General features: G+C 27.8%; 1 protein-coding gene across 1 annotated transcript in view; it reads right to left on the reverse strand.

Moving 5' to 3' along the window:
- The window catches only part of LOC126746082 (RING finger protein nhl-1), a 75,503-nt gene extending 50,405 nt beyond the window's left edge, over nucleotides 1-25,098 (reverse strand). The window contains exon 1 of the mRNA XM_050454186.1: nucleotides 24,952-25,098. The gene's annotated coding sequence lies outside the window, so the exon portion shown is untranslated. The remainder of the gene's footprint in view (nucleotides 1-24,951) is intronic.
- Nucleotides 25,099-27,605: the final 2,507 nt, after the last annotated feature.

The following is a 27,605-nucleotide window of genomic DNA, read 5'->3' on the forward strand; positions in this document are numbered from 1 at the left end:
CTCCATATACTTAAGTTTTATAAATAATTTAATTATTAACAGTGATTTTACTATAAAAAAAATCAAAAAGTGATTTTATCCTTTTTTTCCGAGACGTTTAAATATTTATCACGACAGTGATTTTTTGTTTTTAACAAATGAGCGCAAAAAAATTATTTGTCGGCTTGGAAGTAAAAGTGCCTTAATCTCAACAGTGATTTTACTGCCTGGAAGAAACAATTGAAAAAATGATTTTATCTTTATTTGCCTAGACGATTTACCATAACAGTGATTACTTGAAACTGAATTAACAGGAACTGCATTGAAACGATAAAATAGTTATCATAACAATAATTTTTATTATTTTACCTTTTACTCATCAGATTATACATAAAAATTATTTTATCTCAACAGTGATTTTAGTGTCTGACCGAAATAGTAAAAAAAGTCATTTTGTTTTTATTTGCCGAGATGATTAAATAATTGTCACAACAGTGATTTATGAATATTATATGTTTTCTTCCTGGACGTGATCAAATATTTATCATATCAATGATTGTTAATAATTAACAATTAAAAACTAATAGAATTGTTTTTTCTTCATCATCGGCATGGATATACGAATAAAAATATTTATTTATTTCAACAGTGATTTTTACGTTCCATATACTTGAGTTTTATAAATTATTTAATTATTAACAGTAATTTTACTATTGAAAAAAAACAACCAAAAAAGTGATATTATCGTCGTTTAAATATTTATCACAACAGTGATTTCTTGTATTTAACAAGTGAGCGCAAAAAAATTAACCTATCGACTTAGAACTAAAAGTTCCTTAATCTCAACAGTGATTTTACTGCCTGGAAAAAACAGTTGAAAAAGTGATTTTGTCTTTATTTGCCTAGACGATTTATCACAACAATAATTTTTATTATTTTACCACTAATAAGAAAATTGCTTTACTCATCAGAATAAAAATAAAAATTGTTTTATCTCAACAGTGATTTTAATGTCTGACCGAAATAATAAAAAAAGTGATTTTGTCCTTATTTGCCGAGATTAAACGTTTGTCACAACTGTGATTTATGAATGGTATATGTTTTCTTTATATGCCTGGACGTGATAAAATATTTATCATATCAGTGATTTCTAATAATTAACAATTCAAAACTAGTAGAACTATTTTTTCTTGATCATGTTAATTTTTACGTTCCATATACTTAAATTTTATAAATTATTTAATTATTAACAGTGATTTTTTGTATTTATCAAGTGAGCGCAAAAAAATTAACTTATCGGCTTAGAAATAAAAGTTCCTTAATCTCAACAGTGATTTTACTGCCTGGGAGAAACAGTTAAAAAATTTATTTTGCCCTTATTTGCTTAGACGATTTATCACAACAGCGATTACTTAAAACTGAATTAACAGTAACCGCTTTAAAACAATAAAATAATTATCACAACAATCATTTTTCTATTTTACCACTAATAAGAAAATTGCTTTACTCATCAGATTATAAATAAAATTGTTTTATCTCAACGGTGATTTTAGTGTCTGACCGAAATCGTAAAAAAAGTAATTTTATCCTCATTTGTCGAGATGATTAAACTTTTGTCACAACAGTGATTAATGAATAATATATGTGTTCTTTATATGCCTGGACGTGATCAAATATTTATCATACTAGTGATTTCTGCGTTCCATAAACTTAAATATTTAGGTTTTATAAATTATTTAATTATATACAGTGATTTTATTATTAGAAAAAAAAAACAATCAAAAAAGTGATTCTATCATATATTTATTATAACAGTGATTTTTGTGTATTTAACAAGTGAGCGCAAAAAAATTAACTTATCGGCTTAGAAATAAAAATTCCTTAATCTCAATAGTGATTTTACTGCCTGGAACAAACAGTTGAAAAAGTGATTTTGCCCTTATTGGCCTAGACGATTTATCACAACAGTGATTACTTAAAACTAAATTAACAGTAACTGCTTTAAAAAGATAAAAATAATTATCACAACAATCATTTTTATTATTTTATCACTAATAAAAAAATTGCTTTACTCATCAGATTATAAATAAAAATTGTTTTATCTCAACAGTGATTTTACTGTCTGACCGAAATAGTAAAAAAAAAATGATTTTATCCTCATTGGCCAAGATGATTAAACGTTTGTCACAACGGCGATTTATGAATATTATATGTTTTCTTTATATGCCTGGACGTGATCAAATATTTATCATATCAGTGATTTTTAATAATTAACAATTGGAAACGAGTAGAATTATTTTTTCTTCATCATCGGCATGGATAGACGAATATAAATATTTATTTATTCCCACAGTGATTTTTACGTTCCATATACCTAAATATTTATGTTTTATAAATTATTTAATTAGTAACAGTGATTTTACTACTAGAAAAAAAAATCAAAAAAGAGATTTTATCCTTGTTTGGCGAGACGTTTAAAAATTTATCACAACAGTGATTTTTTGTATTGAACAAATGAGCGCAAAAAAATTAACTTATCAGCTTGGGAATAAAAGTTTCTTAATCTCAACAGTGATTTTACTGCCTGGAAGAAACAGTTTAAAAAGTGATTTTGTCCTTATTTGCCTAGACGAATTATCACAATAGTGATTATTTAAAACTGAATTAACAGTAACTGCTTTGAAACGATAAAATAGTTATCACATCAATCATTTTTATTATTTTACCATTTACTTATAAGATTATACATAAATATTATTTTATCTCAACAGTGATTTTAGTATAAAAAAAAGTGATTTTGTCCTTATTTCTCGAGATGTTTAAACGTTTGTCACAACAGTGATTTATGAATATTATATGTTTTCTTTATATGCCTGGACGTGATCAAACATTTATCATATCAGTGATTTTTAATAATTAACAATTGAAAAACTAGTAGAATTGTTTTTTCTTCATCATCGGCATGAATATACGAATATAAATATTTATTTATTCCAACAGTGATTTTTACGTTCCATATACTTACGTTTTATAAATTATTTAATTAGTAACAGTGATTTTACTATAAGAAAAAGAAATTAAAAAAGTGATTTTATCCTTCTTTGGCGAGACGTTTAAAAATTTATCACAACAGTGATTTTTTGTATTGAATAAATGAGCGCAAAAAAATTAACTTATTGGTTTGGAAATAAAAGTTTCTTAATCTCAACAGTGATTTTACTGCCGGGAAGAAACAGTTGAAAAAGTGATTTTGTCCTCATTTGTCGAGATGATTTAACGTTTGTCACAACAGTGATTTATGAATAATATATGTTTTCTTTAGATGCTTGGACGTGATCAAATATTTATCAAACCAGTGATTTTTTTTAATAATTATGAATTGAAAACTAGTAGAATTGTTTTTTCTTTATTATCACCATGGATATACGAATATAAATATTTATTTACTCCAACAGTGATTTTTACGTTCCATATACTTAAATATTTAGGTTTTATAAATTATTTAATTATCCACAGTAATTTTACTATAAGAAAAAAACAATCAAAAAAAGTTATTTTATCATATATTTATTACAACAGTGATTTTTTGTATTTAACAAGTGAGCGCAAAAAAATTAACTTATCGGCTTGGAAGTAAAAGTTCCTTAATCTCAACAGTGTTTTTACTGCCTGGAAAAAACAGTTAAAAAAGTGATTTTGCCCTTGTTGGCCTAGACGAATTATCACAACAGTGATTACTTAAAACTGAAATAACAGTAACTATTTTAAAAGGATAAAATAGTTATCACATCATCTTTATTATTATATCACAATCATTTTTATTATTTTACCATTTACTTATCAGATTATACATAAATATTATTTTATCTCAACAGTGATTTTAGTTTTAAAAAAAAGTGATTTTGTCCTCATTTCTCGAGATGATTAAACGTTTGTCACAACAGTGATTAATGAATAATATATGTTTTCTTTATATGCCTGGACGTGATCAAACATTTATCATATCAGTGATTTTTAATAATTAACAATTGGAAACGAGTAGAATTATTTTTTCTTTATCATCGGCATGGATATACGAATATAAATATTTATTTATTCCAGCAGTGATTTTTACGTTCCATATACTTGAGTTTTATAAATTAATTAATTATTAACAGTAATTTTACTATTGAAAAAAAACAACCAAAAAAGTGATATTATCTTCGTTTAAATATTTATCACAACAGTGATTTTTTGTATTTAACAAGTGTTCTTATCGGCTTAGAAATAAAAGTTCCTTAATCTCAACAATGTTTTTACTGCCTGGAAGAAACAGTTAAAAAAGTGACTTTACCCTTTTTTGCCTAGACAATTTATCACAACAGTGATTACTTAAAACTGAATTAACAGTAACTGCTTTGAAATAGTAAAATAGTTATCATAAAAATCATTTTTATTATTTTACCTTTTACTCATCAGATTATACACAAAAATTGTTTTATCTCAACAGTGATTTTACTGTCTGACCGAAATAGTAAAAAAAGTGATTTTGTCCTCATCTGCCGAGATGATTAAACGTTTGTCACGACAGTGATTTATGAATAATATATCTTTTCTTTATATGCCTGGATGTGATCAAATATTTATCATATCAGTGATTTCTAATAATTAACAATTGAAAACTAGTAGAATTGTTGTTTCTTCATTATCGGCATGTATATACGGATATAAATATTTATTTATTCCAGCAGTAATTTTTACGTTCCATATACTTGAGTTTTATAAATTATTTAATTATTAACAGTAATTTTACTATTGAAAAAAAACAACCAAAAAAGTGATATTATCGTCGTTTAAATATTTATCACAACAGTGATTTTTTGTATTTAACAAGTGAGCGCAGAAAAATTAACTTATCGGCTTGGAAATAAAAGTTCCTTAATCTCAACAGTGATTTTACTGCCTGGAAAAAACAGTTGAAAAAGTGATTTTGTCTTTATTTGCCTAGACGATTTATCACAACAATAATTTTTATTATTTTACCACTAATAAGAAAATTGCTTTACTCATCAGAATAAAAATAAAAATTGTTTTATCTCAACAGTGATTTTTATGTCTGACCGAAATAATAAAAAAAGTGATTTTGTCCTTATTTGCCGAGAAGATTAAACGTTTGTCACAACTGTGATTTATGAATGGTATGTGTTTTCTTTATATGCCTGGACGTGATAAAACATTTATCACATCAGTGATTTTTAATAATTAACAATTAAAAAGTAGTAGAACTGTTTTTTCTTGATCATGTTGATTTTTACGTTCCATATACTTAAATTTTATAAACTATTTAATTATTAACAGTGATTTTTTGTATTTATCAAGTGAGCGCAAACAAATTAACTTATCGGCTTAGAAATAAAAGTTCCTTAATCTCAACAGTGATTTTACTGCCTGGAAGAAAGAATTGAAAAAGTGATTTTGTCCTTATTTGCCAAGAAGATTTATCACAACAGTGATAACTTGAAACTGAATTAACAGTAACTGCTTTAAAAAGATAAAAATAATTATCACAACAATAATTTTTATTATTTTATCACTAATAAGAAAATTGCTTTACTCATCAGATTATAAATAAAAACTGTTTTATCTTCACAGTGATTTTAGTGTCTGACCAAAATAGTAAAAAAAAGTGATTTTATCCTCATTTGCCTAGATGATTAAACGTTTGTCACAACAGTTATTTATGAATAATATATGTTTTTTTATATGCCTGGACGTAATCAAATATTTATCATACCAATGATTTTTAAGTTCCATAAACTTAAATATTTAGGTTTTATAAATTATTTAATTATCCACAGTGATTTTACTATAAGAAAAAAACAATCAAAAAAGTTATTTTATCATATATTTATTATAACAGTGATTTTTGTGTATTTAACAAGTGAGCGCAAAAAAATTAACTTATCGGCTTAGAAATAAAAATTCCTTAATCTCAATAGTGATTTTACTGCCTGGAACAAACAGTTGAAAAAGTGATTTTGCCCTTATTGGCCTAGACGATTTATCACAACAGTGATTACTTAAAACTAAATTAACAGTAACTGCTTTAAAAAGATAAAAATAATTATCACAACAATCATTTTTATTATTTTATCACTAATAAAAAAATTGCTTTACTCATCAGATTATAAATAAAAATTGTTTTATCTCAACGGTGATTTTACTGTCTGACCGAAATAGTAAAAAAAAATGATTTTATCCTCATTGGCCAAGATGATTAAACGTTTGTCACAACGGTGATTTATGAATATTATATGTTTTCTTTATATGCCTGGACGTGATCAAATATTTATCATATCAGTGATTTTTAATAATTAACAATTGGAAACGAGTAGAATTATTTTTTCTTCATCATCGGCATGGATATACGAATATAAATATTTATTTATTCCCACAGTGATTTTTACGTTCCATATACCTAAATATTTATGTTTCATAAATTATTTAATTAGTAACAGTGATTTTACTATTAGAAAAAAAAATCAAAAAAGGGATTTTATCCTTGTTTGGCGAGACGTTTAAAAATTTATCACAACAGTGATTTTTTGTATTGAACAAATGAGCGCAAAAAAATTAACTTATCAGCTTGGAAATGAAAGTTTCTTAATCTCAACAGTGATTTTACTGCCGGGAAGAAACTGTTGAAAAAGTGATTTTGTCCGCATTTGTCGAGATGATTAAATATTTGTCACAACAGTGATTTCTCGTATTTAGGACTAGGAGCGCAAATAAATTTTATTTATCGCCTTGGAAATAAAAATCCTATAATCTCAACGGGGATTATATGTAAATATTTGAATTATTAACAATGATTTTATTATCTAAAAATAAAAACAGCCAAAACTGTGATTAAAATTCTTATTCGCCGAGACGATTAAATATTTATCACAACAGTGATTTTAAATACTTTTTTTATTTTCGCCCTTTAAAATATAGTTTTACGCTTGTTTTAAGGATCAACCCTGTAAAAGTAAGTATTTATTCATTATTTGCATTTTAAATAAGCAAAGAAATATGATAAAATGAGTTAGTTGGATAAACTGTAATAGCAAAACATGATTTTAAATTGATACCCAAAATATTAAAGAACTGAGACCAATCAAAAGTCGAGATTCACTATTAATTGATGTAAAATTTACCCTAAAAAATCTCCACAAAATCAAAGAAAGGACCTCAACGACCTTTAGCGTTGAGCATTTTTAATTTTTTAAATTTATAAAATAATTTTAATTAAAAACGTTGTTAATTTCTTAGGAAATGTGCTATAAATTCAAAAATTCTTGAGAAAATTCTTAGACGTAAATTTGTAAAATTTCTGGAAATATTCAATAACTTATCCCTAAATCAATTTGATTTTTACGAAAAGAAAGGTCGACTGAGGATATCAATATTTAATTTTCTACATCAGATTAACATAAGTCAGTATTGAGTAAATTTGTGGACCTTAGAAAAGCATCTGATACAGTAAATCATTACATTATAGACCACGCACTTTATAAATACTCCTCTATAACTTATCTAAAAAGTTGTACTAAATTCTCAATACATTTTATAATTTAATTTTTTAATAGTAATTGAATGTATAATTACACACCTGGATAATAATAAATAATTTTACTATCTATATATTTCGATTATTAGTATTATATTTCATTGAATCCCACTTAATAAACATTTGTTTGCAAAATTTAGCAGATACCTGTGAAATTAATCAGCTATTTAATCAATCATTAAATATCTTACATAAGCAATATGGCTGTAATATTACACATCGAATTTCAGCGATATATATCGCATTTGTGACGGTTATTAAATATTGCAAAAGTATTGCAGGTGCAGCATAGGTGCAAATAAAGCTAACAGTATACACGCAATATTGCAGATGAAATATTAAAATATAAATTGAAATGAAATATTGCAGCAATATTACAATTACTACATATGTCCATTATTAACTTTGCAATGTATGTGCAATATTGTAGCAATAAACATGTATTATTATATTTGTTATATTTTAAATGCAATGCTACTGTAAGGTTGTAACAATATTACAGAAGTAATATATCAAAAGAATTATTGCTGCAATATTTCTGCGATATAACGTACGTTGCTGCAATTAACAAAAAGACACTTTCTTAATAAATAAAAAGTCAATTTTTCCCCGAATAACCTGATCTACTACGACACATTTCTTCAATAAAAGACCAAGGGCAAAAAAAGCCCTTATTATTGTCGCCTATTCAGGTCCATAAGAAACCGAATTCCCCCCCAAAAATAAGGAGAAAAAAAATTGGTAAAAGCCCTCGAGAAAAAGCGTTTATTAACCCCGGTGTCGTAATAAATGGGAAATATCGTGTTTCCTCGATACCGACACACATATTATATATACACACTGTAGGGTGGGTATGTTTTGGTTTTATTCGATTTCCGGAACTTGTTTTGCTAAAAACCTAATTTTTTTCGCTACGTGCGAGGAGGGTCGGAGGGCGCGAATTTGCCCTCGTCAAATATTAAATTTTGTTTTCGGGGGTTTTACGTGACCCGCCGCCCCGACAATACGCGCGGGACAAACGGGTTGTTTTTTTTTTTCAACCCCCTGGGAAATTTTTTCCACGTGTTTACACGCGTCATTTCGTGGTGTCACCGTTCATGTAAATATTGAATGTTTTCGTTTTAAAAATATTGCGCACTCGAAACGAGGGTTTTATGTGCGGTTAGAGCACCACTACACAATTAGTTTTATTGTAGACACTTTTGAAATGACATTTGTATAGAGGATTATTGAGGTCCAACCTGTTAGTTAGAAAGTTACATCATTTACCAGATATCCTTAAAAAATTATTGTAATCAATTAAGTAATATTTCAATAAATGATCTAGAGTATATGTGTAAAACGCTCTCTAATCTCGCACCGATAAAGTGCAATCTTGACCTTTTATTATCAAAAGTGCAAGTTCGGGATTTAATTAAGCTCTCATCAGAATTATTGGATTAAGTACTCTTAAGGGACCTTAGGTACTATTTTAATAATTACTAATCTATCGTTAAATAAAGCTGGTTTTATTAAGGTAGTATCACTAGTTTCACAAAAAAAAATCAATTTTTTTTTCAATCGTCAAAAAAAGTGCTCCAACTAAAATAACCCTAAATACAAAAGTTATTAACTTAAAATCTTTTTTTTACCCTCAAGTTCTTCCTTGAGATTCCCACTGTTCTATCGTGAAAAAATTATGAAAATATTTTCAGTGGTTCTGAAGTTATGACCAAAAATGTCCATCAAGTATTAAAATTACATTTGGGTTTTAAAATTTTCAAATTTGTTAACTTTTGGACCTCGGATCACAAAATTGCCTTTAACTCAAAAAGTCTTTGAGGTACAAAAAACGTTTGGATATGAAATGGTTCAAAAATAATTGGACTTTCTTTTGTATACTTCTTTTTAAAATATTTCAATTATTTTATAAAAATAGTTGTAATAAAAGTCAAAAGTTGGTGCAAAATTTGGCAAAAAAAGTGGTCTAAACAAAATTCCCTTAATATCAATTTTTTTAAATTAAAGTGACGTTTCTACCCTCAAGTTTATCCTCAGGAATCTTACTATTTTTTGTGAAAAAATTATGAAAATATTTCCAGTGGTTCTCAAGTTATGACCAAAAATGTCCATCAAGTAATAAAATTACATTTGGGTTTTAAAATTTTCAAATTTGTTGACCTTTGGACCTCGGATGACAAAATCGCCTTTAACTCAAAAAGTCTTTGAGGTACAAAAAGCGTTTGGATATGAAATTGTTCAAAAATAATTGGACTTTCTTTTGTATACTTCTTTTTAAAATATTTCAATTATTTTATAAAAATATTTGTAATAAAAGTCAAAAGTTGGTGCAAAATTTAGCAAAAAAAGTGGTCTAAACAAAAATGCTCTTACTATCCATATTTTTAAATTCATGTGACGTTTCTATCCTCAAGTTTATCCTCAGGAATCTTACTATTTTTTGTGAAAAAATTATGAAAATATTTCCAGTGGTTCTGAAGTTATGATCAAAAATGTCCATCAAGTAATAAAATTACATTTGGGTTTTAAAATTTTAAATTTTGTTGACTTTTGGACCTTGGATGACAAAATCGCCTTTAACTCAAGAATTCTTTGAGGTACAAAAAACGTTTGGATATGAAATTGTTCAAAAATAATTAGACTTTCTTTTGTATACTTCTTTTTAAAATATTTCAATTATTTAATAAAAAATTTGTAATTAAATTTAAAAATTGATAAAAAATTTAGCAAAAAAAAAGTGGTTCACCAAAAAATGCCCTTACTACATAATTATTTAATTCAAAGTAACGTTTCTACCTCCAATGTATCCTCAAAAATTTTACTATTTTTTTGTGAAAAAATTATAAAAATATTTTCAGTGGTTCTCAAGTTATGACCAAACATGTCCATCAAGTAATAAAATTCATAAAATGACTATTTGGTGTTAAAATCTTCAAATTTGGTGATTTCTGGACCTTGGATGATAAAACTACCTTTAACTCAAAAAGTTTTTGAGGTACAAAAAACGTTTCTATATGAAATTCTTCAAAAATAATTGGACTTTCTTATGTATGATTCTTTTAAAAATATTCAAATTATTTAATAAAAAAATTTGTAATTAAAGTCAAAAATTGATAAAAAATTTAGCAAAAAAAAGTGGTTCAACAAAAAATGCCCTTACTATCTAATTATTTAACTCAAAGGGACCTTTTTACCTCAAATATATCCTCAGGAATTTTACTATTTTTTTATGAAAAAATTATGAAAATACTTCCAGTGGTTCTCAAGTTATGATCAAAAATGTCTGTCAAGTAATAAAATTCATAAAATGACCATTTAGTGTTAAAATCTTCAAATTTAGTCACTTTTGGACCTTGGATGACAAAACCGCCTTTAATTCAAGAAGTTTTTGAGGTAGAAAAAACTTTTGTATATAAAATTGTTTAAAAATAGTTGGACTTTCTTATGTCTAATTCTTTTTAAAATATTTTAATTATTTTATAAAAATATTTGTAATAAAAGTCAAAAATTTGTAAAAAAATTAGCAATAAAAGTGGTCCAACCAATAATGTCCTTACTACCCATATTTTGAAATCAAAGTAACGTTTCTACCCTCAAATTTATCCTCAGGAACCTTACTATTTTTTTGTGGAAAAAATTATGAAAATGGTTCCAGTGGTTGTCAAGTTATGACCTAAAATGTCCATCAAGTAATAAAATTCATAAAATTTCAATTTGATGTTAAAATCTTCAAATTTGGTGACTCTTGGACCTTGGATGACAAAATCGCCTTTAATTCAAAAAGTTTTTGAGGTACAAAAAACATTTGTATATGAAATTCTTCAAAAATAATTGGACTTTCTTATGTATAATTCTTTTAAAAATATTCAAATTATTTAATAAAAAAATTTGTAATTAAAGTCAAAAATTGATAAAAAATTTAGAAAAAAAAAGTGGTTCAACATAAAATACCCTTACTATCTAATTATTTAACTCAAAGAGACGTTTCTACCTCAAATATATCCTCAGGAATTTTACTATTTTTTTGTGAAAAAATTATGAAAATACTTCCAGTGGTTCCCAAGTTATGATCAAAAATGTCTATCAAGTAATAAAATTCATAAAATGACCATTTAGTGTTAAAATCTTCAAAGTTGGTAACTTCTGGACCTTGGGTGACAAAATCGCCTTTAATTCAAAAAGTTTTTGAGGTACAAAAAACTTTTGTATATAAAATTGTTCAAAAATAGTTGGACTTTCTTATGTCTAATTCTTTTTAAAATATATTAATTACTTATTAAAAATATTTGTAATAAAAGTCGAAAAATGGTAAGAAATTTAGCAAAAAAAGTGGTCTAAACAGAACTGTCCTTACTATCCATATTTTTAAATTTAAATGACGTTTCTAACCTCGAGTTTGTCCTCAGGAATCTAACTATTTTTTTGTGAAAAAAATTATGAAAATATTTCCAGTGATTCCAAAGTTATGACCAAAAATGTCTATCAAGTAATAAAATTTATAAAATAACCATTTGGTGTTAAAATCTTCAAATTTGGTGACTTTTGGACCTTGGATGACAAAATCGCCTTTAATTCAAAAAGTTTTTAAGATAAAAAAAACATTTGTATATGAAATTGTTCAAAAATAATTGGACTTTCTTATGTTTAATTCTTTTTAAAATATTTCAATTATTTTATAAAAATATTTGTAATAAAATTCAAAAATTGATAAAAAATTTAGCAAAAAAAAAGTGGTTCACCAAAAAATGCCCTTACTACATAATTATTTAATTCAAAGTAACGTTTCTACCTCCAGTGTATCCTCAAGAATTTTACTATTTTTTCGTAAAAAAATTATGAAAATATTTTCACTGGTTCTCAAGTTATGACCAAAAATGTTCATCGAGTAATAAAATTCATAAAATGACCATTCGGTCTTAAAAATCTTCAAATTTGGTCACTTTTGGACCTTGGATGACGAAATTGCCTTTAACTCAAAAAGATTTTGAGGTACAAAAATCCTTTGTATATAAAATTGTTTAAAAATAGTTAGACTTTCTTATGTCTAATTCTTTTTTAAATATTTTAATTATTTTATGAAAATATTTGTAATAAAAGTCAAAAATTGGTAAAAAAATTAGCAAAAAAAGTGGTCTAATCAAAATTGCTCTTACTATCCATATTTTTAAATTAAAATAACGTTTCTATCCTCAAGTTTATCCTCAGGAATCTGATTATTTTTTCGTTAAAAAATTATGAAAATACTTCCAGTGGTTCCCAAGTTATGACCAAAAATATCTATCAAGTAATAAAATTAAAAAAATGACCATTTAGTGTTAAAATCTTCAAATTTGGTCCTTGGATGATAAAATCACCATTAAATCAAAAAGTTTTTAAGGTAATCCTTTGTATATGAAATTGTTCAAAAATAGTTAGACTTTTTTATGCATCATTTTTTTTTTAATATTTCAAATATTTCATTTCCCATTAGTAATAAAAGTCAAAAATTGGTAAAAAATTTAGCAAAAATAAGATGTCCAACTAAAAATGCCCTTATTATTCAATTATTCAAATTAATAAAATGACATGTAGGTGCGGGAATGAATAAAGAGAAATTGTTTATGCATGGTAAAACGAGAATTTAACATACTATTTTCTCGTTTTCTTCCAGTAATTTTCATCTAAATTTTCGGTTCTTTTATATTAATAATATCGTTTATTTAGAATAATAGCTACGTACAAAAAACTGGTATAAAAAATAAAATACACAAACTACAAAGACTGCAAGGAGAATAAAAAAATACAAAAACTTTAAAAAGCACGAAAAACTAAACACTAAAAAGTGATAAACACTACTAACTAAAAACTACCACTTTTCCAGGTATGCCTGGACAAGAATTCTATATTTTCTCGTTTTTCCAGACGAGGAAATATTTACCAAACAATTTGAATTTGTAATTTTTTCAATGCACATTTTAACAAAGTACAAAACAATCTACAAATTCATTAACATTTTTTTGCGTGGAAAAATAGGAATTCCATTATTTTGAGAGAAAAAAATTGACATGCCTGGAAAAATTGCTATATTATCAATAAATAATTTAGTTTCCTTGTTTTTTTCAGGTATTTTCATCTAAATTTTTGTTTTTTTTATGCCTATATAAGAAATGAGCAAATTTTAATTTTCATGCTTGGAAGAAAAAGAATTTAAAATTAAATTTTCGTTTTTTCAAGCACCCCTGGCGTTTTCATCCGGGCATATTTGGCAAATAATTGAAAATTTGGGTAAAAATGCCTTTAGGGAAAAAAAACAGGAAAAATTATATGAATTCTCATTTTTCCAGGTTCAAAATTTTTAAACGGAATTCAAAATTTTCAATTTTGGTTGTTTTCCGAAAAATTGATTTTTCTTATTTTTCCACGCATTTGCAGGAAAAGTTTGAGTTTTAAAAAAGTGTTCAGTTTTTCTCGATGTTTTCAAGGCATACTTGAACAGGAACTGAAAAATTAGGTGAAACCTTTAAGGCAAAAAATAGGAAATTAAATTATAAATCAAGTGATTTATAATTTAATTCGGTTCTTTTACAAGTATGCCTATATGGAAAAAAACATATTTATGGAAATGCATGGAAAAACAAAAAAAAGTCAATTTTTTAGGAAACGACAAAAATTGAAAATTCAGAAATTCAGTTAAATTTTTTTTGAGTTTTGAGCAAATGTTCAGTTTTTCTCGATGTTTTCAAGGCATACTTGAAAAGAAACTGAAAATTTAGGTGAAAATACCTTCAGGGGCAAAAATAGGAAGTTAAATTATAAATCATTTTCACCTGAATTTTCGGTTCTTTTACAAGTATGCCTAGGTGGAAAAAAATTGTAAAAACAATTACAGGCAAGCCTGGAACAGATCGAGGAAAACTCAAAACTTGGAAACTCAACATATTTATGGAAATGCATGGAAAAACAAGAAAACGTCAATTTTTTAGCAAACGATAAAAATTGAAAATTCAGAAATTCAGTTTTAAATTTTTGTACCAAGAATATTTTTTAAGCCTGGAAATCTTCTGTTTTTGTCCTGGCACGGATATATTTTACCAAAAATTTCAAATTTTTCTGGAAATTATTAAATCTTTTTAGAAAATTTTTTTTAGTCAGTTTTTCCAGAAAATTTATTAAAGTATTTTTTTCTCAATTTGATCCAGTTTTCCACGCATGAAAATGTTAATAAATTCATAAGTTTTCTCGTTTTTAGTCCAGGTATACCTTGAAGAAAAAAACGACAAATTCAAAAGGTTTCCTCACTATTGAAAATTAAATTTTCAATAGTGAGGAAACCTTGTTTGAAAAGGAACTGAAAATTTAGGAGAAAAATTAGGAAATTAAATTATAAAACATTTTTACCTGAATTTTCAGTTCTTTTACAAGTATGCCTATGTGGAAAAAAATTGTAAAAACAATTACAGGCATGCCTGGAACAGATCGAGGAAAACTCAAAACTTGGAAACTCAACATATTTATGGAAATGCATGGAAAAACAAAAAAAAGTCAATTTTTTAGAAAACGACAAAAATTGAAAATTCAGAAATTCAGTTAAAATTTTTGTACCAAGAATATTTTTTTAGCCTGGAAAACTTAAAGAAAAAAAATTTTTTATATTTCCTCGTTTTTCCAAATGAGGAAATATTTATCAAACATTTTGAATTTGTCATTTATTCAAAGAATACCGGGATAAAAAACAAAACAATCTACAAATTTAATAACATTTTTTTGCGTGGAAAAAATAGGAATTCCATTAATTTTAGAGGAAAAAATCCATTTCAAATCAAAAAAATTGAGCAAAATTGCCACTTAAAATTTTAGGAAAATTTGCATGCCTGGAAAAATTGCTATATTATTAATAAATAATTTTATTTCTTTGTTTTTTTCAGTTATTTTCATCTAAATTTCTGTTTTTTTCCAGGTGTACTTGTATAAAAAATTAGCAAATTTTAATTCTGATGCTTGGAAGAAAAAGAATTTAAAATTAAATGTTTATTTTTCCAAGCACCCCTGGAATTGTTCTTAAATTTTTTTTGTCATCCAGGCCTAATTTGGCAAAGAATTGAAAATTTAGGTAAAAATGCCTTTAGGGAAAAAAACCAGAAAAAATTATATAAATTCTCATTTTTTCCAGGTGCAAAATTCTATAACGAAATTCAAAATTTTCAATTTTTGTCGTTTTCCGAAAAATTGATTTTCCTTTTTTTTCCAAGCATATGCAGGAAAAGTTTGAAATTTAAAAAATTGTTCAGTTTTTCTCGATCTTTTCAAGGCATACTCGAAAAGGAACTGAAAACCTTTAGGGAAAAAAATAGGAAATTAAATTATAAATCAAGTGATTTATAATTTAATTCGGTTCTTTTACAAGTATGCCTATATGGAAAAAAATTGTAAAATCAATTCCAGGCATGCCTGGAACAGATCGAGGAAAACTTAAAACTTGGAAACTCAACATATTTATGGAAATGCATGGAAAAACAAAAAAACGTCAATTTTTTAGAAAACGACAAAAATTGAAAATTCAGAAATTCAGTTAAAATTTTTTTGAGTTTTGAAAAAGTGTTCAGTTTTTCTCGATGTTTTCAAGGCATACTTGAACGGGAACTGAAAATGTAGGTGAAAATGCCTTTAGGGAAAAAAGTAGGAAATTAAATTACAAATCATTTTCACCTGAAGTCGGTTCTTATATTTGCAAAAAAAATCTAAAACAAGTTCACTAGATGTCCAAAGTATTGCTATAACAATAAATGGTGAAAGATTGATGTACGATGAAAATATCAAGTACTTGGGAACAATTCTGGACTCAAATTTAAATTTTCATTCATACGCTGATCACATTATGAGGAAGTTTTCAAAAAAGGTCGGATTTATAAACAGAGTAGGCCAAAATTTATCACTTTATGCTAAAGTTTCTTTATACAATGCCATTGCACTTCCTCATATACAATTTTTTTCAACATTATTATATAAGAAAAAGTCAATTTTTTAGAAAACGACGAAAATTGAAAATTCAGAAATTCAGTTAAAATTTTTGTACCAAGAATATTTTTTTAGCCTGGAAAACTTAAAGAAAAAAATTTTTTTATATTTCCTCGTTTTTCCAAATGAGGAAATATTTATCAAACATTTTGAATTTGTCATTTATTCAAAGAATACCGGGATAAAAAACAAAACAATCTACAAATTTAATAACATTTTTTTGCGTGGAAAAAATAGGAATTCCATTAATTTTTGAGGAAAAAATCCATTTCAAATCAAAAAAATTGAGCAAAATTGCCATTTAAAATATTAGGAAAATTTGCATGCCTGGAAAAATTTCTATATTATTAATAAATAATTTTATTTCCTTGTTTTTTTCAGGTATTTTCATCTAAATTTTTGTTTTTTCCAGGTGTACTTGTATAAAAAATTAGCAAATTTTAATTTTCATGCTTGGAAGAAAAAGAATTTAAAATTAAATGTTTGTTTTTCCAAGCACCCCTGGAATTGTTCTTAAATTTTTTTTGTCATCCAGGCCTAATTTGGCAAAGAATTGAAAATTTAGGTAAAAATGCCTTTAGGGAAAAAAACCAGAAAAAATTATATAAATTCTCATTTTTTCCAGGTGCAAAATTCTATAACGAAATTCAAAATTTTCAATTTTTGTCGTTTTCCGAAAAATTGATTTTCCTTTTTTTTTCCACGCATATGCAGGAAAAGTTTGAAATTTAAAAAATTGTTCAGTTTTTCTCGATCTTTTCAAGGCATACTCGAAAAGGAACTGAAAACCTTTAGGGAAAAAAATAGGAAATTAAATTATAAATCAAGTGATTTATAATTTAATTCGGTTCTTTTACAAGTATGCCTATATGGAAAAAAATTGTAAAATCAATTCCAGGCATGCCTGGAACAGATCGAGGAAAACTCAAAACTTGGAAACTCAACATATTTATGGAAATTCATGGAAAAACAAAAAAAAGTCAATTTTTTAGAAAACGACAAAAATTGAAAATTGAGAAATTCAGTTAAAATTTTTGTACCAAGAATATTTTTTAGGCCTGGAAAACTTTGAAAGAAATCTTTTGTTTTTGTCCTGGCACGGATATATTTTACCAAAAATTTCAAATTTTTCTGGAAATTATTAAATCTTTTTAGAAAACTTTTTTTTAGTCAGTTTTTCCAGAAAATTTATTAAAGTTTTTTTTTCTCAATTTGATCCAGTTTTTCCACGCGTGAAAATGTTAATATATTTATAAATTTTCTCGTTTTTAGTCCAGGCATACCTTGAAGAAAAAAACGACAAATTCAAAAGGTAGAAATGCTTCAAAAATAAGAAAATGAAATATATAGTGAGGAAATATTCCAGAAAATTTTATGAATAAAAATCACAGAAAATTGATAAAGAATTTCCAGTATTTATTTAGCTTTAACTAAAAAAGTAATATATAATATAGATAATATAATACATATTAAAAAAAAATCTCAGAAATAATAGAGCAGTTAGATGCTCTAAAAAGACCCTTAAGTTGAGACACTACTAAAACAATAAAATGCTTTCTACAGGGTGTTTCAAAATTCACTACATATATTTTAAGGGCATATTCCTGAGGTCAAAATAAGATTTTTTTTTCCTATAAACATGGGTCCTAAAATGCACCCCCTTCAAGCTACAGCCATCGCAAGAAGTGTAAAAAAAATCGATTTTTTAAAACTGTGTCTATAGTTTTGCATCAAATTTAACGAAATTTGTTTCTCAGAAGTTTATTGTTTATTTAAAAAATAATTAATTATTATGTTAATAAATGTTAAATAATTTTTTAACCAATTTTTGTATTTTTATAAACCGTCATTCTTTAATGTAAATAATTGTTCATCAATTTATTGAAAAAACCTCAATAACAAAGTTTCAACAATCAGTCTACCTATTTATTGTTAAATGTCGTGCCGCTTAAAAAATGTCCTAAAACAAATGTTACGTTATTAGTAGCCTTTTATTAATCGGTGATTTTCTCAAAAACTATTCGTACTCTCAAAAAAATGTAAGAGACATAAAATTTAGATTTTTGTATGGCCCATATTCTGGTGTAGCTTAATTTAAAAAAAAATGTTTGCGTACATAAAATTTTGGCCGTCAAATGCGTGCACCCCCTCAGTTTACCCCTTAAAATTAGTTTTACGCCTTTTCTAAGATAAAAAGTAAATAGACCGCCTAAAATAACGGGGGTATTCCAAATTTCGTTAAATTTCATGCAAAACTGTAGACACAGTCTTAAAAAATCGATTTTTTTTACACTTCTTGCGATGGCTGTAGCTTGAAGGGGGTGCATTTTAGGACCCACGTTTATAGGAAAAAAAAGTCTTATTTTGACCTCAGGAATATGCCCTTAAAATATATGTAGTGAATTTTGAAACACCCTGTATTTTTTTCAAAAGAAGGGTACTAATTATGTTATTTTAATGGTGTATGTGTTTTTCTAGATTTATCAAAAGCTTTCGATACGTTAAACCATAAACTATTTATAACTTACATAAGTGATCAGATTTATAGAGAATCAAGGACGTTAATTTAGTCAATTAATTTAAAAAATATCTAAGAAAGTGGATCTTGAGTAAGAGACACTTCTAGTGAATTTTTCACTAAAAATACTAAAAAGTCTAATGTATAAAAATATATTGAATGCGCACTATTATATAAATTTTAAAAATCAATAAGCGTATATAATTATGTACATGAAGCTTCGATTCCTTTTTAATTTTACCATTGCTTCGAGGTATATACAATTTTTCCTATAATATTAATATATATTGATGATATTAAGACGTAAATAAGAACGCTTTATGGGACATTTGATTGATTTTCATGATGTGATTCATGATGCGGGTTTGTACAAAAGACGTGCCATAAATGCCGCAATTTGACCAGCAAAACGTTTTACGACCTCCCTTAAACGAAAGACAACGGACCAAGATCATAAAGTGCTTTTACTGGTCCGTTTTTGATTTGACTTTTATTAAAAGTAAATCCTTTATTGGCACGAGAATCTTTTAGGTGGGTAAACGGTCCATGGAAAATCATTAATTCTTAACTTAAGGCCATAAGTTGGGTGGCCAAAAAAATGTACTAAAAATCCCAACCAAATAAACTCAGTACATTTCGTGAAATTTGCATACTTTATTAAAAAAATTATCCGACAACGGGACCACGGATTAAACAAACCTCCGGCTGAAGTTGGTTTTTCCCCGGTAAAAATTGCAACAAACAAAAGGAAAGTTTTTCCCATTAAAACGTGATGCAGAAACGTCCCTTTTTCCAAATTAAAATATGCATATTTAATGAGGGAAAACTTTTAGTTGAAATAATGGCGCCTCCCCTCGAGTTGAACGAATAAATGTACAATTTTATCTAACCGGAATCGTTTTGCTGCTAAACCTGATGCGTCCCCCGTTTTTAATGATGATTTTTCTAGGTTTTTAGGTCGGAAACTTTAGGTTAGTTTGCTCCGATTAAGATCAGAACAATTGATGACTATTTGGTGAATATTCAGTATACAGACTGATCAGGGACATGAGTTTTCAACCAAAAAAAATTATAATAAAAATGTATGTTAATAAGAAAAATTGTGAATTAATATTTGCCACTACCTTTTAAAATTCTACTAAACTAAGAAATTTCTTATGTGTCAATGTAAAATGATGGCCTCGAGACTATCCTTAAACTATGTAATTTTCCTACCTTTCCAGATGAATTGGTATACCAAATTCTCTGGAATAGGCCTTGAAGCTTCCTAGGAGAGACTGGAATATTATTTAAACTTCTCTAAGGACAACCTGCATGGTTCTTCAGGATTTTTTGTCACCTTTAATTTAATATTTTTGATTCTCTGAACTCTTTGCCTGTAATACCTAACTGCTCTGAAGAAAACTTATTTGCTTTTTACTGGTAAAATAGTATTTTAAATGAGCACAAATTGGCATTACGGTCATCTTTCCACTAAGTCATTAATGTCCCTTTCCAGATAATTTAGTATATCAAAATCTCTGGAATAGGTCTTAAAGCTTACTAAGAAAGCATGAAATAATATTTAAACTTCAGTAAGGATAACCCGGATGGTTCTTCAAGGCTTTTTATCACCTTTAATTAAATATTCTTGATTCTCAATTTTTTGCCTGTAATACCTAACTGATCTGAAAAAAACTTATTTGCTTTTTACTGGTAGGATAGTATTTTAAATAAGCACAGTTTGACATTACGGTTATCTTTTCACTATGTTATTAATGTCCCTTTCCAGACTATTTAGTATACTAAATTCTCTGGAATAGCTCTTGAGGCTTACTAGGAGAGCCTTGAATAATATTTAAACTTCTCTAAGGACAACCCGGATATTTCTTCAAGGCTTTTTGTCACCTTTAATTAAATATTCTTGATTCTCTGAACTTTTTGCCTGTAATACCTAACTGCTCCGAAGAGAACTTATTTGCTTTTTACTGGTAGAAAAGTATTTTAAATGAGCACAGTTTGACATTACGGTCACCTTTCTACTATGTCATTAATGTCCCTTTCCAGACTATTTAGTATACCAAATTCTCTGGACTAGTTCTTAAAGCTTACTAGGAGAGCCTGGAATATTATTTAAACTTCTTTAAGGACAACCCAGATGGTTCTTTAGGGTTTTTGGTCACCTCTAATTTAATATTCTTGATTCTCTCAACTCTTTGCCCGTAATACCTAACTGCTCTGAATAAAACTTATTTGCTTTTTACTGGTAGAATACTACTTTAAATTATCACAGTTTGGCATTACGATCATCTTTCCACTATGTCATTAATGTCCCTTTTCAGACAATTTAGTATACCAAATTCTCTGGAATAGGTCTTGAAGCTTACTAGGAGAGCCTAGAATAATATTTAAATTTCTTTAAGGACAACCCGGATGGTTCTTCAGGGTTTCTTGTCAATTTTAATTTAATATTCTTGATTCTCTGAACTCTTTGCCTGTAATACCTAACTGCTCTAAAGAGAACTTATTTGCTTTTTACTTGAAAAAAAGTATTTTAAATGAGCACAGTTTGGCATTACGGTCTTCTTTCCACTATGTCATTATTGTCCCTTTCCAGACAATTTAGTATACCAAATTCTCTGGAATAGGTCTTGAAGCGTACTAGGAGAGCCTAGAATAATATTTAAATTTCTTTAAGGACAACCCAGATGGTTCTTCAAGGCTTTTTGTCACTTTTAATTTAATATTCTTGATTCTCTGAACTCTTTGCCTGTAATACCTAACTGCTCTGAAGAGAACTTATTTACTTTTTACTGGTAGAATAGTATTTTAAATTAGCACAGTTTGATATTACGGTCATCTTTCCACTATGTCACTAACGTTTCTTTCCAGACTATTTAGTATACCAAATTCTCTGGAATAGGTCTTGAAGCTTACTAGGAGAGCCTGGAATAATATTTAAACTTCTTTAAGGACAACCCAGATGGTTCTTTAGGGCTTTTTGTCGCCTTTAATTAAATATTCTTGATTCTCTGAATTCTTTGCCTGTAATACCTAACTGCTCTGAAGAGAACTTATTTAATTTTTACTGGCAGGATAGTATTTTAAATAATTACAGTTTGACATTACGGCCATCTTTTTACTATATCATTAATGTCCCTTTCCAGAAAATTTACTATATCAAATTCTCTGGACTAGGTCTTAAAGCTTACTAGGAGAGCCTGGAATATAATTAAAACTTCTCTAAAGATAACCCACATGGTTCTTCAGTGCTTTTTATCACCTTTAATTTAATATTCTTGATTCTCTGAATTCTTTGCCTGTAATACCTACCTACCCTGAAGAGAACTTATTTCCTTTTTACTGGTAGAATAGTATTTTAAGTGAGCACAGTTTGGCATTACGGTCATCTTTCCACTATGGTATTAATGTCCTTTTCCAGACTATTTAGTATATCAAATTCTCTGGAATAGGTCTTGAAGCTTACTAAGAAAGCATGAAATAATATTTAAACTTCTGTAAGGACAACCCGGATGGTTCTTCAGGGCTTTTTATCACCTTTAATTAAATATTCTTACTTCTCTGAACTCTTTGACTGTAATACCTAACTGCTCTACAGAGAACTTATTTACTTTTTACTGGTAGGATAGTATTTTAATTAAGGACAGTTTGATATTACAGTCATCTTTCTACTATGTCATTAATGTCCCTTTCCAGACCATTTAGTATACCAAATTCTCTGGAATAGATCTTGAAGCTTACTAGGAGAGCCTGGAATAATATTTAAACTTCTCTAAGGACAACCCGGATGGTTCTTCAAGGCTTTTTATCACCTTTAATTTAATATTCTTGGTTCTCTGAACTCTTTGCCTGTAATACCTAACTGCTCTAAAGAGAACTTATCTACTTCTTACTGGTAGGATAATATTTTAAATTAGGATAGTTTGACATTACGACCATCTTTCCACTATGTCATTATTGTCCATTTCCAGACTATTTAGTATACCAAATTCTCTGGAATAGGTCTTGAAGCTTACTAGCAGAGCCTGGAATAATATTTAAACTTCTCTAAGGACAACCTGAATGGTTCTTCAGTGCTTTTTGTCACTTTTAATTAAATATTCTTGATTCTCTGAACCCTTTGCCTGTAACACCTAACTGCTCTAAAGAAAAATATTTACTTTTTACTGGTAGAATAGTATTTTAAATGAGCACAGTTTGACATCAAGGTTTTCTTTCCACTATGTCATTAATCTCACTTTCCAGACTATTTAGTATACCAAATTCTCTGGACTAGGTCTTAAAGCTTACTAGGAGAGCCTGGAATATTATTTAAACTTCTCTAAAGATAACCCGGATGGTTCTTCAGTGCTTTTTATCACCTTTAATTTAATATTCTTGATTCTTTAAACTCTTTGCCTATAATACCTAACTGCTCTGAAGAGAACTTATTTGCTTTTTACTGGTAGAATAGTATTTTAAATAAGGACAGTTTGACATTACGACCATCTTTCCACTATGTCATTAATGTCCCTTTCCAGACTATTTAGTATACCAAATTCTCTGGAATAGGTCTTGAAGCTTACTAGGAGAGCCTGAAATAATATTTAAACTTCTCTAAGGACAACCCGGATGGTTCTTCAGGGCTTTTTGTCACCTTTAATTAAATATTCTTGGTTCTCTGAACTCTTTGCCTGTAATAGAGTCCATAAAATGAGAGAATATGCCGGTGACGTAAAATGCGCACAAACTTAAATTTAAACCAAAAAATCAATAAAGGGGAGGCCCCATATTTCCCTGATTAGGTTTACTTGACCGTGAATACATGCATCTCTCTCTTTCACATCTGCTAGAATTCTACGCTTCTACGCTTAACGATAGCCAGCTTAGATGCGCAAAGTCTGACGTCACCGGCATATTCTCTCATTTTATGGACTCTACTTAACTGCTCTGAATAAAACTTATTTGCTTTTTACTGGTAAGATAGTATTTTAAATGAGCACAGTTTGACATTACGATCATCTTTCCACTATGTCATTAATATCCCTTTCCAGACTATTTAGTATACCAAATTCTCTGGACTAGGTCTTAAAGCTTACTAGGAGAGCCTGGAATATTATTTAAACTTCTCTAATGATAACCCAGATGGTTCTTTAGGGCTTTTTGTCACCTTTAATTTAATATTCTTGATTCTCTGAACTCTTTGCCTAACTGCTCTGAAGAGAACTTATTTGCTTTTTACTTGAAAAAAAGTATTTTAAATGAGCACAGTTTGGCATTACGGTCTTCTTTCCACTATGTCATTAATGTCCCTTTCCAGATAATTTAGTATACCAAATTCTCTGGAATAGGTCTTAAAGCCTACTAGAAGAGCCTGGAAAAGTATTTAAACTTTTCTAAAAACAACCCGGATGGTTCTTCAGGGCTTTTTGTCACCTTTAATTTAATATTCTTGATTCTCTGAACTCTTTGCCTGTAATACCTAGCTGCTCTAAAGAAAACTTATTTACTTTTTACTGGTAGAATAGTATTTTAAATAAGCATAGTTTGGCTTTACGGAAATATTTCCACTATGTCATTAATGTCCCTTTCCAGGCTATTTAGTATACTAAATTTTCTGGAATGGGTCTTAAAGCTTGCCTGGAGAGCCTGGAATAACTTTTAAACTTCTCTAAGAACAACCAGGACTGTTCTTCAAGGCTTTTTGTCTCCCTAAGTTTCTCCCAAACGTATGTCCGTGCAATTCTTCCCGCTTAGTTAAAAAATTTAAAAACCAGGTAAGTAATAAGTAACTTTCTAAGTAAGTAAGTAAACTAAGACATTCCAAATGCATGCAAAAGCGACTAAACTAAAAAAGGGAAATTCCATTGCAAAAAAACCGAACTCACACCAGACCGCTCCACTGAATATCGAAAAATCCCGTAACCGGAATTTTGATTTTTTTTTTAAATTTAACTTTATTTTTTCAAAAAAAAACTTTTACTGAATTTTTGCGGTTTCGAGGGACCGTAAGTCGCCGACTGTCGTTGAACGACACACAAACCGACCGACCGACGACGACGGTTCTTGGCAAGCGACACTTTTCGAAAAATTTTATTTTCGTTCCAACGTGAAAGAGAGAGAGAGAGAGTGGTTTATTTTGGTTTTTCGAATTTGGATACGTACGGCCGATGTTGACGAAATTAACCAGGAATTTCGTATATTTGGCTTTTCACAAGGAATTTTTATTTGTTTTTTTTTTTCTTAAATGATCCAGGTGAGTAAGAGCGTCTGGATCTGTGCCAATCGGTGTTTATTTAAAAAATGAGCCCAAACACTGTAGGGTTATCTCAGTTCGTTATTGACGTTTGAGTGCCAAAAAGCCAGCTCGAAGGACCAAATATTGTGTCTATGCGATAAAACCTTAATTTGGTTTTTTTATCCAAAGTTTATTAACGAGTTTCGATTTTGGTATCACTGATAGCAGTAAATAAAAGAGAATTTTGCGCTGATTAAAATAAGCTGAAGCTCTATAGGGTTGTCTTTATTCGTTGCTGAGATATTGATGTTTGAATGTCGAAAATCCGGCTCGAATGACCAAATGTTGTAAAGGTATATCATATATTATTATTAAATATATATTTATTTAACGATTTTTTAGTAAATTTTTGTTTTTGGTATATTTATCAGCCATATATGGTCAAGGTATATTTATTAAACTGTAGAATATCCGTATATCATATAATAGGCAAAGTTTAAATGAGAACAAAGTTTTCAATAATTAATCTACATATGATTAAAGGCAATTAATAAAAAAAATGGTCTTGTTGGATTTCTTTCAATAATATTAGTCCAGGCGTTAGTAATAATTTTTCCTTTAATGAGAAAAATTTTTTTTCTTAATATGTGAGTAACTCATTTTAAACATTTACTTTAGTAGTACCTAAGAGATGTTGTAGATTAAAAACCGAAAATCCTTTGATTGCACTCAGAACCATCAATTTGTTACTTACGTTCTGTTATCTTTTATTTTATTAGCTTCTATTACAGGTTTGTTAGTTTTCTCAATTTTCTTGTTTAATTTTCTTATTGTTTTTCTCTTTATATTGTTTTAGCTAATTTATATAAAAAGAGGCTAGAATAGTGGAGAATTTATTTAGAAAATAATAAACCTAATAAATGGTTCCTAAAGAAGAAAACTAAGATTTACTTGAAGGAATTGTTCACTTTATTCTAGGCATTCAAGGGAGTTGTTTTATTTCTTCCAGGAATTGTAAGTAATTTTTAAATTTTATTCCAGGCGTTTGAAATTATCGTGTTTTCTCTTCAAAAATTCAGTTATCTGAAGTAATTTTTTTATGGCATCCAGGAATTTTTAATGATTCTTTATTCTCATCTCATTTACTTTTAGAAAAGTAAAATAAAGCAACTCTAAATTTAGAAAAACTAAAAAAAAACTATACATAGACAAATAAAGAAGAATTTAAATTTTTTCCAGGCATTTGAAGTATTTTTTTTTATATTGTCCAGGAATTAAATTGATTTCCATGTTCATCGTCTCCTGATAAGAAAAATAACCTGTTAAGCCTATCCAGGATGTATTAAGCGAATTTTTCCTCGTTTACTGTCTTTCCAAAAGCCAAAAATTGTATTTTTAAATAATTTATGCGGTAAAAATCAAATTTTGAATTATTCTCAAAAATTTTTCCATAACCTTGGATTTGGGCATAATCGGTTACAGTAAATCATAAAGAATTCTGTGTTAAATAAAATGAGCTTAAATACTATAAGGTTATCTTTATTCGTTGTTGAGATATTGACGTTTTAATGGCAAAAATCCGGCTCGAAGGACCAAATGTTGTAAAGTTTTTGACAAATATCTGCTAAGGTATTCAAAACAGAGAAAATTGTCGAGTTCAAAAAATGTGTATTTTTGGATATTTTATGAGATAAAAATAATGTTTTATATTTTTTCAAAATGTTTAGGACAACCTTGAATTTTTTCATTATTAATTACGGTAGATAATAGAGAATTTTGCGCTAAGTAAAATGAGTCCAAATACTATAACGTTATCTTTATTCGTTGTCGAGATATTGACGTTTTAATGGCAAAAATCCGGCTCGAAGGACCAAATGTTGTAAAGTTTTTGTCAAATATCTCCGAAGGTGTTCAAAATAGAGAAAAATTGTTAAATTCAAAAAATGTGTATTTTTGGATAATCTATGAGATAAAAATAATGTTTTATATTTTTTCAAAATTTTTGGGACAACCTTGAATTTTTTCATAATTAATTACAACAATAGATAATAGAGAATTTTGCGCTGAGTCAAATGAGTCTAAATACTATAACGTTATTTTTATTCGTTGTTGAGATATTGACGTTTTAATGGGAAAAAATCCGGCTCGAAGGACCAAATGTTGTAGAGTTTTTGGCAACTATCTCCTAAGGTGTTCAAAATAGAGAAAAATTGTTAAATTCAAAAAATGTGTATTTTTGGATAATCTATGAGATAAAAATAATGTTTTATATTTTTTCAAAATTTTTGGGACAACCTTGGATTTTT

Source organism: Anthonomus grandis, chromosome 17 (genome assembly GCF_022605725.1).
Source record: "Anthonomus grandis grandis chromosome 17, icAntGran1.3, whole genome shotgun sequence".
In the NCBI taxonomy this organism is placed as follows: Eukaryota; Metazoa; Arthropoda; class Insecta; order Coleoptera; family Curculionidae; genus Anthonomus; species Anthonomus grandis.